This window comes from Pelodiscus sinensis, chromosome 32 (assembly GCF_049634645.1).
Source record: "Pelodiscus sinensis isolate JC-2024 chromosome 32, ASM4963464v1, whole genome shotgun sequence".
NCBI classification, from domain to species: domain Eukaryota; kingdom Metazoa; phylum Chordata; order Testudines; family Trionychidae; genus Pelodiscus; species Pelodiscus sinensis.
The window spans coordinates 647254-661318 of NC_134742.1; positions in this window are offsets into that span (position 1 = coordinate 647254).

The window sequence follows — 14065 nt, forward strand, 5'->3', positions numbered from 1 at the left end:
TGTGCTCCAGCCTGATCTGCAGAAATCCACTGCCGGGCGCCCCCCCCCGCACCGCGAGGATTGGGGTCAGCTCGGCGCTAGGGAGGCTGGACTGTGGGAGCCTGGCCCTGGCCTGGCTCCTTAGCACCGAGCACAGCCAGGCTGAGTGTGACTTTCCCACCCGCCTGCAGTGTGGGGGGGCTCTCTGCCCCCTCGGCTCTGCTGCCATCGGCCCTTACGGGACAGGCCGGCCACCCAGCTCGGCCCCAACAGCTTCCACTTGCTCTCAGTGGGGTGGGGAGTGCCCAGGAGGGGGGCCCAGTGCTCCCGATGGGAACGGCCCGAGAACATCCAGCTGGTGTATACAGAGAACTGTTGGCAGGGCCCAGCAGCTGTGTGTGTGTGCGCGCACACCTGTGGCTAATCCAGGGGTGACACACACACACACACACACACACACACAGCGCGCTCTGTGCTGGGGCCCGTGTGTGCTGTCTTGCTTTGTTGCTCTTTTGAGGGGAAATTCTCATTCGGACGGATCATACGGATTCCTCTTTGTGTGGCGCAAACAGAACTCGGTGCCGGCTGCCCCTGGCTGGGTTCCTAACCCTTCCCCTTCGCCGTTTGCTTTTCCCTAGCGGAGCTCACCTGCAAAACTGTTGTTAATTTCTCAGATACTCTCTTCATACTCTGATATTCCTCATCTTGTTCATTCTGCGGCAGGTGCTCCCAGACCTGCTTCACAAACTGGTCCAGTTTCCCACAAGAGGACTCAATTGACTCCAGCTGCTCTGCTATTTTTTCCTTGGGTAACAAAAGTCACAACATAAAAATAAATACACTGGTGTGCTGCAGTGTTACTGGCTGCCCTCAAGTAGGGTCACCCCAAGCCATTCGTGCGCCCCTGGCACTGGGAGTGTGGCGCCGCCCCCGGGAATGTGCGACGCCTCCAGACTCCGGGAGCCAAGTCCATGCGTGGCCCCACCCCCGCTCAGCCCAGCAGCCCCGTGTGGTGCCCTCTACAATGGAGCGCCCTGGGCGGTAGCCCAGTCAGCCCGTAACTTGGGCCGGCTCTGCCCTCAAGTGGGACTTGCATCTGTCAGCATTCAGAGTGATGTTAACACTGTGTTTTGTCAGGCTACATCCAAGGAGCAATAAAGCCCCTTGAATCGTGCGATAACTGGAAAGAAGGATTCCACCGCCCAAGGCACTGACCCTCCTGGCCAGGCCTCAGAAGAACCTGAGCCAGGTGAGCCGAGCTGTTCCCTGGATGTGAAGATGGGGGAGGGGGTCGTTTGAGAAGCTCCCCATGGGAGAGTTCGTGAGCCTGGGTTGTTTGTTCTTGGTGGGGGGTTTTACTGCCACTGCAGCAAGGGTGCGAATCCTGTGCTGGCTGGAACCAGGCTAAACGGGGGATTCTCTGTCACGTGGGGTCTTTAAATCCAGGTGTGAAGGGCTGGGCAGCGCAGCCAGAGGCCAGGGGTCTGGTACAGGTGAGGGTGGGGGAGGTCCTGCGGCCTGTGACCAGGTGATCGTGATGGTCCCTTTGGCCTTCAAGTCTATGAGTCTGAGACCTTGTCTACTCTCACCGGGAGACTGGCACTGCAGGGATGGATCCGGGGGGGCTGGTTTAGTGGATCCTTAACTCAAATACGTTTGGGGTTTTATTTATGTAAATCATTGCTGAGGGGCTGGGCTGCAGACGGGGTCTGCGGAGGGGCAGGTAAATACAGCAGGTGAGGCCAGTCAGGGGCTAACCCTGGTGAACCGCTGCCATTGTATCGCCACCCCCGGTTTAGAAGGCGTCTTGGACAGACTCACAGACGGACGGACAGACAGAGACACGTTCCTACAATCGATGGGAAGACGACAACTGGCTCTCCCTCCCCACAGGTATCAGACCCGCCCGCTCCTCTCGCTCTCTCTCCCTTCTAGTGCATTTTAGAGCAGCGTCTGCTCTCCACTGCGGTGCATTGCCGGGTGCCACTTGCTCTGGGCATTAGCCTTCCTGACTGGCTACGTCTACACTGGCATGATTTTCCGGAAATGCTTTTAACGGAAAAGTTTTCCGTCAAAAGCATTTCCGCAAAAGCACTTTTTGCAGAAAAGCGTCCCTGGCCAATCTAGACGCTCTTTTCCGCAAAAAGCCCCGATCGTCATTTTTGCCATCGGGGCTTTTTTGCACAAAACAAATCTGAGCTGTCTACACTGGCCCTTTTGTGCAAAAGGGACTTTTGCCTGAACAGGAGCAGCATAGTATTTCCGCAAGAAGCACTGATTTCTTACAGTAGGAAGTCAGTGCTTTTGTGGAAATTCAAGTGGCCAGTGTCGACAGCTGGCAAGTTTTTCCGGAAAAGCGGCTGATTTTCCAGAAAAACTGGCCAGTCTAGACACAGCCCTTGTGTTTCTACTTGAGCCCTGCTGTGTGTGTTCCTCAGCAATTCATCCCTGTCCCCGCTCTCTGTGGGGCTCCTTAGTTATTGTAAAGTCACAAAACAGCTCCTGAGGGGGCCAGACTGGCCTCTTCCTGTCCCGCCTGGCATCCCTGTGCAGCAGGAGAGGTGGCAGGTGTCTCCTTGAGATGCTGCCATGGCGCCTGAGCTCCTTCCAGCCTGGGAACGTCTCCCCTTGGGACCGTACGTCCCAGTTCCCTGACTGTCAGTCCCAGGCCAGTGTCTGTTCTGCTCCTCTCTCTTCTGCAGACTCGTGACATTTATTATTTCACCGTCACTTTCATCCAGGGGTGATTCTGCTCCTCTCCCCCATGGCAGGAGCAAAGCCAGAGGTGCTGCCAGCCCCTCTCATGGCCACCTGGGGGTCAGACTGTGGGGCCTGACCCAGGATCGGGGTCACGGCTGAGCTGCCATATCTGTGTCTGGACGGGGCCAATTCCACCCCTGCCCCTGTTGTGGCAAATACCTGAGCTAACTGCCCCTCCCCTTTCTGAGGAATAAAGTCCCCAGCCCGGCCCTAGAACAGAGCAAACCCCACAGGGGCAGAGCTGCTTCTCCAGCGCATGGCTGGGGAGTGACAGGCACCCACCACGGGCAGGTCTGTGTGCCGGGGATTCCTGATACTGGGTCTTCCGGGTTGGGTGGGATGTGATAGGAACCCCCCCCCCCCCCCCCAGGATGTCACTTCTATTTCCCCCCGCATCTTTACCCCGGGACTTTCAGCTGGTCTGACTCTCACCTCCCCCTGTAGCTGAGAACAAGGGTATGAAGAGCTGATACCAACACAACACCCAACCCATGTGTCCGCCTGTCCCCGGGCGAGCGGTACCCCTCTGTGCACACACTGCCTTGGAGTCTGAGCAAAAACGAATAACGGTGCCTACCCTGTACTCCTCAATAGCCTCCCCCAAGGGAGCCACCTTGTGGCCCTGGTGATACTTGGACTCCCTGCACACCACGCAGATGGGGCGCTGATCCTTGTTGCAGTAGAGCTTCAAAGGCTCTCCATGTCTCTCGCATATAAATCCTCCTGCGCGTTTTTTCACTGTTTGTGATTTTAAGAACTCCACAATGTTCTTCAGCTCCCGGTTTTCATTTACGTTTCCCTTTTGAAGCCGGTGTCTGCACTGAGGACAGGTGAAAGCTTCATTTCTCTTATGGTGCTGGGTGATGCACGGCTTGCAGAAGCTGTGTCCACACGCAGTCGTCACGGGGTCCCGAAATAAATCCAGGCAGATGGAGCAAGTGGCTTCAGCTTTAATTCTCTTTACGGAATCTGCAGCTGCCGCCGCCATGGTGCCGTCTAGGAGAGGAGGGAAAGTTCCCTGTCAGCTCCACGGACCCTGTGCTGGGTCCCTCTCCCGGCAGGAAGGGGCCTCGCCCTGCAGAACCAGCCAGAGCGCCTTTGTGCTGGTCCTGGGACAGGGATAACGACCCGGACCAGTCTGACGAGGCAGCTGCTGTGGGTGGTCCTGGTCCCAGACCCGCCTACCCCGTTCTCCCTGCGCTCGCCCCCTCTCGCCTGCCCCTCTGTCCCAGGACAGCACCTCCCTGCAGGGACAACGGGAGGGACTCGCTGGCCCCCTCCGTGCTAGGAAAAGGACCTTTTTGCGCAACAGTGAACACAAAGCCCCTCTCCTCCCCTCCCCTCCCCGAGCGGGCGTTGGAAGCAGCCTGCCGCGCGGAGGAGGGAGAAACCGTTTTCGGTAACAGGTTCGGTCTACACGACGCAGTTTCTCAAAACTCCACCAGATCCAGAGAACAGAGTGCATTCTCCCAAGAGAAGAGGTTTTTTCCAATATTTGACCCAGTGTAGACGGGCCAAATTTCAGGAAAGACTCTTCAGAAAAAAAGAACCAGAAAAAATAGCGCAAATTGCAGAGCACAATTTACAAACCTTTTTCTGATTAAAAAGCAGCGTGGTGCAGACGTAGCCACACTCCAGACGGGGCCCGTCCACACCAGCCAAGGGCACCGCTCCGAGGTCAGACTGGGCTGTAGATTTCTCTCTGCAACGCCCCAGCGGCCCCGCCGAGAGGCCCAGTCCCGGGGCCCTGCAGCGAGAGCCGGGCTGCACCCGCCCCAGCTACCTCAGCTGCAGGGAGAAGGTCTGTGCCGCTCGGCAGAGGGAGGCGAAACCCCCCACGTCACCCCCAGGGCCAGTGCCCCACAGACGCCCCCAGACCCGTACGGGACGCTCACCTGCACCGGTCTCTGTCGGGGGCGCCAAGGGGGCTGCCCAGCCGGGTTCTGCGTCCTGGTGGCCCGAGGGATCCGGTGCCTCGGCTGGGCCGTGGGGCAGCAGGAAACGCTCCGATCCAGGCGTCTGCACCTTGCCCCTCGGCGCCTGTCAGTGGGGTGAGATCAGCAAACCCCACCCAGCGCACCGGGAAATGCAGAGACAGGTGCAGCGCCGCACCCAGCCCCACCTCCCGCACGAGTGAGCAAAACCTCCTCCTTCCCGCCCCACGGCCACTGTCCTGTGAGCCCCACGGCCCCCTCTGTGCCCCTGTCCTTCCCCCCAGTGTCTGTCCTATGAGCCCCACGGCCCCTCTGTGCCTCTGCCCTTCCCCCCAGTGTCTGTCCTGTGAGCCCCACGGCCCCTCTGTGCCCCTGCCCTTCCCCCCAGTGTCTCTCCTGTGAGCCCCACGGCTCCCTCTGTGCCCCTGCCCTTCCCCCCCAGTGTCTGTCCTGTGAGCCCCACGGCCCCTCTGTGCCCCTGCCCTTCCCCCCAGTGTCTGTCCTGTGAGCCCCATGGCCCCCTCTGTGCCCCTGCCCTTCCCCCCTAGTGTCTGTCCTGTGAGCCCCACGGCCCCCTCTGTGCCCCTGCCCTTCCCCCCAGTGTCTGTCCTGTGAGCCCCATGGCCCCCTCTGTGCCCCTGCCCTTCCCCCCAGTGTCTGTCCTGTGAGCCCGACGGCCCCCTCTGTGCCCCTGCCCTTCCCCCCCAGTGTCTGTCCTGTGAGCCCCACGGCTCCCTCTGTGCCCCTGCCCTTCCCCCCAGTGTCTGTCCTGTGAGCCCCACGGCTCCCTCTGTGCCCCTGCCCTTCCCCCCAGTGTCTGTCCTGTGAGCCCCACGGCTCCCTCTGTGCCCCTGTCCTTCCCCCCAGTGTCTGTCCTATGAGCCCCACGGCTCCCTCTGTGCCCCTGCCCTTCCCCCCAGTGTCTGTCCTGTGAGCCCCACGGCTCCTCTGTGCCCCTGCCCTTCCCCCCCAGTGTCTGTCCTGTGAGCCCCACGGCTCCCTCTGTGCCCCTGCCCTTCCCCCCAGTGTCTGTCCTGTGAGCCCCACGGCTCCCTCTGTGCCCCTGCCCTTCCCCCCAGTGTCTGTCCTGTGAGCCCCACGGCTCCCTCTGTGCCCCTGCCCTTTGCCCCCAGTGTCTGTCCTGTGAGCCCCACGGCTCCCTCTGTGCCCCTGCCCTTCCCCCCACTGTCTGTCCTGTGAGCCCCACGGCTCCCTCTGTGCCCCTGCCCTTCCCCCCAGTGTCTGTCCTGTGAGCCCCACGGCCCCCTCTGTGGTATGTTCTTGGGGTTGGTGTCACAAGGAGGAGGGAGGAAACTTGTTCATCTTGGCCTCTAGGGACAGGACAAGCAGCAATGGGCTTAAACTGCAGCAAGGGAGGTTGAGGTTGGACATTAGGAAAAAGTTCCTGCCTGTCAGGGTGGTTAAACACTGGAATAAATTGCCCAGGGAGGTTGTGGAATCCCCATCTCTGGAGATATTGAAGAGCAGGTTAGATAAATGTCTATCAGGGATGGTCTAGACAGTATTTGGTCCTGCCATGGGGGCAGGGGACTGGACTCGATGCCTCTTGAGGTCCCTTCCAGTCCTAGTATTCTAGGATTCTGTGGTTGAAATTGTCCCCGTGCTGGGCCCACAGCAACAGGCATCTGCCCCTCTCTGCACGTGCAGATCGGACAGGAACTTGGCTGTAGGCTGCGGGGTTGGAGGTTGCTGCCTGCAGCTTTTCTGGGCTCACGTGTGAACAGGCACCACCAGAGAGTGGCTCGTATCCCGTTACTCTCCCGTCTGCACAGGAGCTGAGCACAGCCCTAGCCATGGAACAATTCAAGGTCATAGCCCTGCCTGTCAGTCTGCCTGTGCCAAGGTCGCTCTGCTGCCTTGCAGTTTATCCGGTGCCCTGTGGGATCTGGCCGTTGGGGCGCGTCCCTTTGCGGCCGGGGCTGGATTATTGGCTCGGTGCAAAGTTTGAAAGGAATCAGCATTCGATGCAGGTTTATTGCTGCTGCTCTGTACACTGGAGAGCGATAAAATGTTCTGAGTGTCAAACTCCAGGCTCTGCTTTGTCGCTGAAAGCCCAATTCTTTCTGTCTTCCCTCCTAGCTCATGTTCTCTAGACCTTGCATCATGCTGGCTTTTCTGGACCTTCTCAAATTCCTCCACCACGGCCCTGAAATGCGGAGCCCAGAACTGGACACAATTTTTTTTACAAATCCATGCTGGCTGTTCCCTATCACCTTATTAATTTCCAGAGGTTTACAGATGATTTCCTTAACTACTTACTCCGTTGTCTTTCCGGGCACAGAAGTTAAGCTAACTGGTCTGTAGTTTCCTGGGTTGTTCTTATTTCCCTTTTTATAGATGGGCCCTAGATTTGCCCTTTTCCAGTCCTCTGGAATCTCTCCTGTCTCCCATGATTTTCCAAAGATGATTGCTAGAGGCTCAGATACCTCCTCTATCAGCTCCTTGAGTATTCTAGGATGCATTTCATCAGGCCCTGGTGCCTTGCAGGCATCTAACTTTTCTAGGTGATTTTTAACTTGTTTTTTTTTTGTTTTATCTTCTAAAACTACCCCTTTCCCACTAGCATTCACTATGTTAGGCGTTCCTTCAGACTTCTCGGTGAAGACCGAAACAAAGAAGTCATTGAGCATCTCTGCCATTTCCAAGTTTCCTGTTACTGTTTCTAGCTCCTCACTGACCAGTGGGCCTACCCTGTCCTTGGTCTTCCTCTTGCTTCTAATACATGTATAGAATGTCATCTTGTTTCCTTTTATTCCGGTAGCTAGTTTGAGCTCGTTTTGTGCCTTTGCCTTTCTAATCTTGCCTCTGCATTCCTGTGTTGTTTGCTTATATTTGTCCATTGTAATTTGTCCTAATTTCTACTTTTTATAGGACTCCTTTTTTATTTTTAGATCATGCAAGATCCCCTGGTTAAGCCAAGGCGGTCTTTTGCCATATTTTCTATCTTTCCTACAGATCTGAATAGTTTGCTTTTGGGCCCTTAATAATGTTCCTTTGAGAAACTACCAACTATCTTCAGTTGTTTTTCCCCTCAGTCTTGCCTCCCATGAGACCAGCTCTCTGAGCTTACCAAAATCTGCCTTCCTGAAATCCATTGTCTCTATTTTGCTGTTCTCCCTTCTACTCTTCCTTAGAATTGTGAACTCTGTGATTTCATGCTCACTTTCACCCAAGCTGCCTTCCACTTTCAAATTCTCAACCAGTTCCTCCCTATTTGTTAGGATCAAATGTAGAACAGCTTCCCCCCCGGTAGCTTTTTCAACCTTCTGAAATGAAAAGTTTTCTTCAATGCAGACCAGGAACATATTGGATAGTCTGTGCCCCGCTGTGTTAGTTTCCCAACATATATCTGGATAGTTGAAGTCCCCCATCACCACCAAATCCTGCACTTTGGATGATTTTGTAAGTTATTAAAAAAAAAAGCCTCATCCACCTCTTCTACCTGGGTAGGTGGTCCATAGTAGACCCCTAGCATATCACCCTTGTTTTTAACCCCTTTTAGCCTAACCCAGAGACTCTCAACACGTCTGTCTCCTACGTCCATCTCCACCTCAGTCCAAGTGTGGTCATTTTTAATATATAAGGCAACACCTCCTCCCTTTTCTCCCCGCCTGTCCTTCCTGAACAAGCTGTGCCCTCTATACCAATATTCCAATTGTGTGTATTATCCCACTAAGTCTCTGTGATACCAACAATGCCCTAGTTGTGTTTATTTATTAGCACTTCCAGTTCTTCCTGCTTGTTACCAGTACTTCTTGCATTTGTATGCAGGCATCTAAGATACTCATTTGATTTTGCCTCCCAGTTCTGCCTTGTCCCTCCTTTCTCTCTGGTGTTATAGCCCACGCTCCCTCCCATTTCCAACCCAACTCCCAGGTCTCCATGCTCTTCACTTACCTTTGAACCCAGCTCTGCTTCCAGAGAGACTCGGTGCCATAGAAGGGGAGCGGCCGCCTGGCTGTAAAACATTTATTGCCCTGGTACATGAGATGGCAGGTCCCTTGTGTTCAGTTTCCTTTAACCAGAAGAAACCAAGATGTTAAATACATTAGAACATACACGTGGAGATCTGAGACCTTGCCACAAACACCAGACAGGTGCAAACACCATGTAGGGAGAGAAATGACAGGGGGATTGATTCAGGCTGAAGTGGGGGATGAGGGTGGGTGCAAGGAAATCGTTATTTGGGGTATTTAACTATCAGAGCAACTTCCCACGGGGCAGGAGGGTGGATTCCCCCCTCCCCCTTGGAGCCGTTTATTTGAGCTTGGGCAACACTTTCTGACCCACCTGCTCCCCCACCAGTCACAGGGGGCGAGTCTTTGGCCTCAACACAACTAGAAGACTAAGGCCCCTGCGCTAACCCGGCCCTGGCTGGGCCATGTGGTATCTCATGTGCAGTGATGGGCTGTAGTCGTGTGCCGGGATTTACACACGAGGGTGCAACAGAAACCTCCCCGCCCAGATGGTGCAATGGGAACCCGCCCCAGAGCAGCCTGGGAAAACCCAACTCACAGTAAAACAGCAGCATCCTCTCCCCTTCCCCACGTGTCACAAATCAAACTTTCCCCCCCAATCCCATCTCTCCCGGCCCTCTCCAAACACCTGCCCCCATCTCAGCTGCCTGCCAGGACCTGCCCCACACGTGGGCTTTGCAGGCCAAGAGACTGAGGCATTTTCAGACCAGTGAGTCCCCTGCCAGCACCTCCCCCACCCGCCCAGCAGAGCAGGGTCACAGGATGAGAAGGGAGGGGTCTCAGGAAGAGCGGGGTCGGGGGGCTCAGGCAGGGAGGGGCTCAGGCCATTTCCGGCTCCTCGTGTCAAAACCATCACGTCAAACCCCCAGGGAAGCCGACGGACACACCCTGAGCACGGATGTGACAGAGCCCAGCACCTCCCCCCCAGCCAGCCCAGGCCTGGAGCCCACTGGAGGCTCGTGACACACCCAGGACCTCCGCACGCAGCTCTGGGGGGGCAGGGAGGCAGAGCAGACCTGGGCCCCGCCTGCACTCCGGGTGCACGGGAAGGGGGTTTTCTAGTTTTGTAGGGGCCCTCCTGCTGCAGTGGGACATGGAGCATTTTTTCTTTGCCCCACCCTGTCCCAGGGGTTAGGGTTGCCAGATGGTTTAACCAAAAATACCAAACACCCCTACCCCTCACGTAAAAAAAAAAAAAAAAAAAAAAAACTCGGGGGGGGGGGGGTGGGGGGGGAGAGACCCTGACAGCAGTTATTAAGCAAATAAATAAATACAATTAAAAAATTTAAAATCAGCATGGCCCCTTTAAGAAGAGGCTTTTTTTTTGCCAGCAGCCATCTTGTTTTCCTGTTCCAGCCACAAGACAAACCCCTGCAGAACTAGGATAGCCGAGGGGGCGGGAGGGAGATCATCTAGGGGGCCCAGTGGAGGGTCTGGGGGACCGGGGGCTGGGCCCGGTTGCTGAGTGTGTCCATGGGGTTGCCAGGTGTCTGGTATTTTTATCACCTGGCAGGGAAAAAGCCAGTCCGGTATTTTCTGAATTTTTTTTACCGGACAGGAGGAGAAAATACCGGACTGTGCGGGTCAATACCGGACACCTGGCAACCCTGCCGGGGTGGGATTGGCGCAGCATCGTCCCTCGGGGTGCGGATGCCATTTCCATGGGCGTTTCTCAGCCCTGCCCCAGGGTTCAGACCGGCGCAGCTGCATGTACCACCTGACAAGCACCAACCCCATGGGGGCGAAGTATTGATTTGGGGGGGGTCTATTTCGGGTGTGGTGGGGATATTGGGAACTCGGCCTGGCTAACACGGCTGAGAACAGAGCGCGGGAACAATCACACACGGACCCCTGGGGGATGGGCGGGCTGGGACCCAACAGGCCTTTCCCATCCCTGCAGCCCCGTCTTCAGAGGCAGGTGATGGGGCAAAGGCAGCAGCCACTGACACAGCTGCCCAGGTTCCCTCTAATCCTTCCCAGCCATGTGTGGAATAAAATTTTAAATGCACCAAGGAATGTGCACCACTCAGAGAAACACAAATCTCACAGTGAGCGCTCTGCTAATCAGTCAGGTGTCTGAATCTCCGCAGAGCAGCTGCACAAGCGCCCGGCTCACAGGAAACGCTGCAGCTCCCCCTCCCCCCACGACACAGCTGAGTCACTTCCAGATCCGTGTGCTCAGGGCTGGAGCAAACGCATCTCTCTGCGATCAAAAGGGACTTTGCGCTGAGCAAGGGGAGCGGCTCTGGGCTGCAAAACGTTTATCGCCCTGGTGCAGGAGCCGTTAGATTCCCGGGGTTCAGAGTCCCCGTCACTGGATACAACCAAGTGTCATGGGGTGGGACTCACGGCCGCGGCGCCTCCTGCTGGTAGCTTCCGGGAATTGGCCCTTTGCTGGCAGAGGAATTGGCCCTTTCATCAGCAGGGCTGGTGTCTCCGCTCTCTTTCCCCCGTGCTCCACACTCTTGCTCCAGATCCACGTCGCTTCCGGGCCCCAGCATCCTCTGTGACCCCAGGGACCCCGACAGCAGAGCCAGTAAGGTGCCTCGTTACCTCCCCCACCCTCAGGCTGGCCGGTGACTCTGCGGCTGCCCCTCTGAACTCTGGGCCTGAGCGACTGGGCGAGGTGTCGTGTGAATTTCCCAGGCTCCTGCGCCGGGGCTGCAGCCGGTTCTGTGGGGGATGGATGGGGAGGGACCCGGACACTGAACCCGGCCTGGGCTGTGCTGGTGCGACCTGGCAGACGCTACCTGTCAACACCCGTCTTTGTGCAGAGGGGTCACACACTGCACCCAGGAAACCCCCCGTCGGAAACCTCGGTCTTCTGCTGTTCCCTAGGATCGGCTTTGCGGCAGAACAGCAAGTAAACCTTCCTGATGTTTGCAATAGCGGCCCCACAACGGGGCGTCCACACAGCCGGGCTCAACTCGAAAGAAGCGTCGCAAACTGAGCGACGTCAATTGCAGATCTTATGTCAAAATCGCTTCTTTTGAAATTGGGGGGGGGGGGGTCTACACAGCACTGATTTCGAAATAGAGCGCCCTTCCCCCGACTTCCCTGCCTCCTCGTACAATGAGGTCACAGGAGTCGGAGGAAGAATCCTCCAGCTTGGCGGCATTTTGACGTTATTTCGAAATCCCTGCCTGCGGCGTAGACTGGACCGAGTTACTTCCAAATACCGTTGCTGTGAGACGTACCCACAGACCCCGTGTCACAACACTTAGAACTCTGCAGCGTTTCTGCACAGACTGACCATCTGCTCGCGCACTGAGACACAACCCTGCGGACTGTGCCCGTCAGGGAGACCCAAGGACCTCGCAGAAGGTGAAATCCCAGATCCCCTTCGGGAAGTTTCCTTCCGCCTCAGACTCCATGGCAACTCCGGCAGCCCCCAGCCCGTTTCCCCTCCTCCCCCTTCCAGCGAAGTGTCCCCAGGGAGAAGGGCTCAGATGTGAGGACAGACACAGAAACGTCAACTCTCTCTGGAGTCACAGAACCCCAGGGCGGGCAGAGACCTCAGGAGCCATCCAGTCCAGCCCCCAACCCAAAGCAGGACCAACCCAACTCAATCAGCCCAACCAGGGCTTGGTCAAACCAGGACTGAAACACCTCTAGGGATGGAGACTCCACCCCCTCCCTAGGGAACCCAGCCCAGCACTTCACCACCCTCCTAGGGAAAGAGTTTTTCCTAATATCCAACCTCGACCTCCCCCCTGCAACTTGAGACCATGGCACCTTGTTCTGCCACCACTGGCCCACGAAAGCTCCTCACCTCATAAACCATCTTGTTAGTCTGTAAAGTGATGCATAGCCATGCCTCTTGTTCCATCCTCTTTGGAACCCCCCTTCAGGAAGCTGCAAGCTGCTCTCAAATCCACCCTCACTCTTCGCTTCTGCAGACTAAACAGACCCAAATCCCTCAGCCTCTCCTCTAGGTCATGTGCTCCAGCCCCCTAATCATTTTGTGTATCAGAGGGGTAGCCGTGTTAGTCTGGATCTGCAAATGCAACAAGGAGTCCTGTGGCACCTATAGACTAACGGATGTATTGGAGCATAAGCTTTCGTGGGCAAAGACCCACTTTGTCATATCCATGCATGTCACATGTCTGTTAGTCAGTCTATACGGTGCCACAGGACTCATTCTCACTAATCATTTTGGTCGCCCTCCGCTGGACCCTCTCCAATGCGTCCACATCCTTTGTATAGTGGGGGGCCCAGAACTGGACACAATACTCCAGATGTGGCCTCACCAAAGCCGAATAAAGGGGGATAATGACATCTCTGGATCTGCTGACAATGCTCCTCCTAATGCAACCTAATATGCCATCAGCCTTCTTGGCTACAAGGGCGCCCTGGTGACTCATCTCCAGCTTCTCATCCACTGTAACCCCCAGGTCCTTTTCTGCAGAACTGCTACTTAGCCAGTCAGTCCCCAGCCTGGTACAATGCTTGGGAATCTTCATCTCCCAAGGGCAGGATTCTGCATTTGTCCTTGTTGAACCTCATCAGATTTCTTTTGGCCCAATCCTCTAATCTGTCCAGGTCACTCTGGACCCTGTCCCTGCCTCCAGTGTATCTACCTCTCCCCCTAGATTAGTGTCATCTGCAAACTTGCAGCTTGTCCTCTCTTATAAACACACCCAGCTGCTGCTGGCCACCAACATAACCCGTCCACCTCCTGTGTCCACAGCTACACGCGGGCAGGTCGGGGTGAAGCCTTAAGGCTGCGCTGAGCACTGGGACCCAGGAAACCCGGCTGCAGGGGAGTCAGGAATGGGCCAGAGAGGTGGCTCAGCCGGGGATGGTGCCTGGGAGGTGGGGGGCAGAGAATCCCTGCACTGCCTGGGGGCAGGACCCGGGGGAGGGGCACGGGCAGCGTGCGAAGGGGGTGCTAAGTGTCCCTGCCTGGGGACCTGCAGGGTCGGGGCACAAACAGGCTGGAAACAGCTTCCGCCCTGTCACTGCCGAGCTTAGCTGGGGGGCAGAGACGTTTCCCCAGGCCAGGGCCCCATGGGGCTTTGGCATATGCAGGGCTGGGCTGCTCCCGGCCAGTGCCCTGGGCTGTGGGGTCTCCAGCTTTCCCTGGTGCCAGCCCAGCCAGAGGCAGGGGTGGGGGTGGGGGGGGGGAAGGGAGGAGGAGCCAGCCAGCCTGTTAACCCTCCTGTTAACTCGTTACCCTTCCTAGTGGCTCTCCCCTGACCCTCTGCCAGTGACCCCCACGCGCCCTGAATCGTGCCCCCCAGAAGTGGACCAGTAGCAGCTGCACCAGCACCAAATACGCAGGTAAAACAGCCTGTCTCCTCCCCGCCCCCCAAGGAGCCTCTTTGTGCACAGCAGGGTCTCACCGGCCCCTCTGGCCACAGCATCACGCCGGGGCCTCGCGCTCCGCACCCC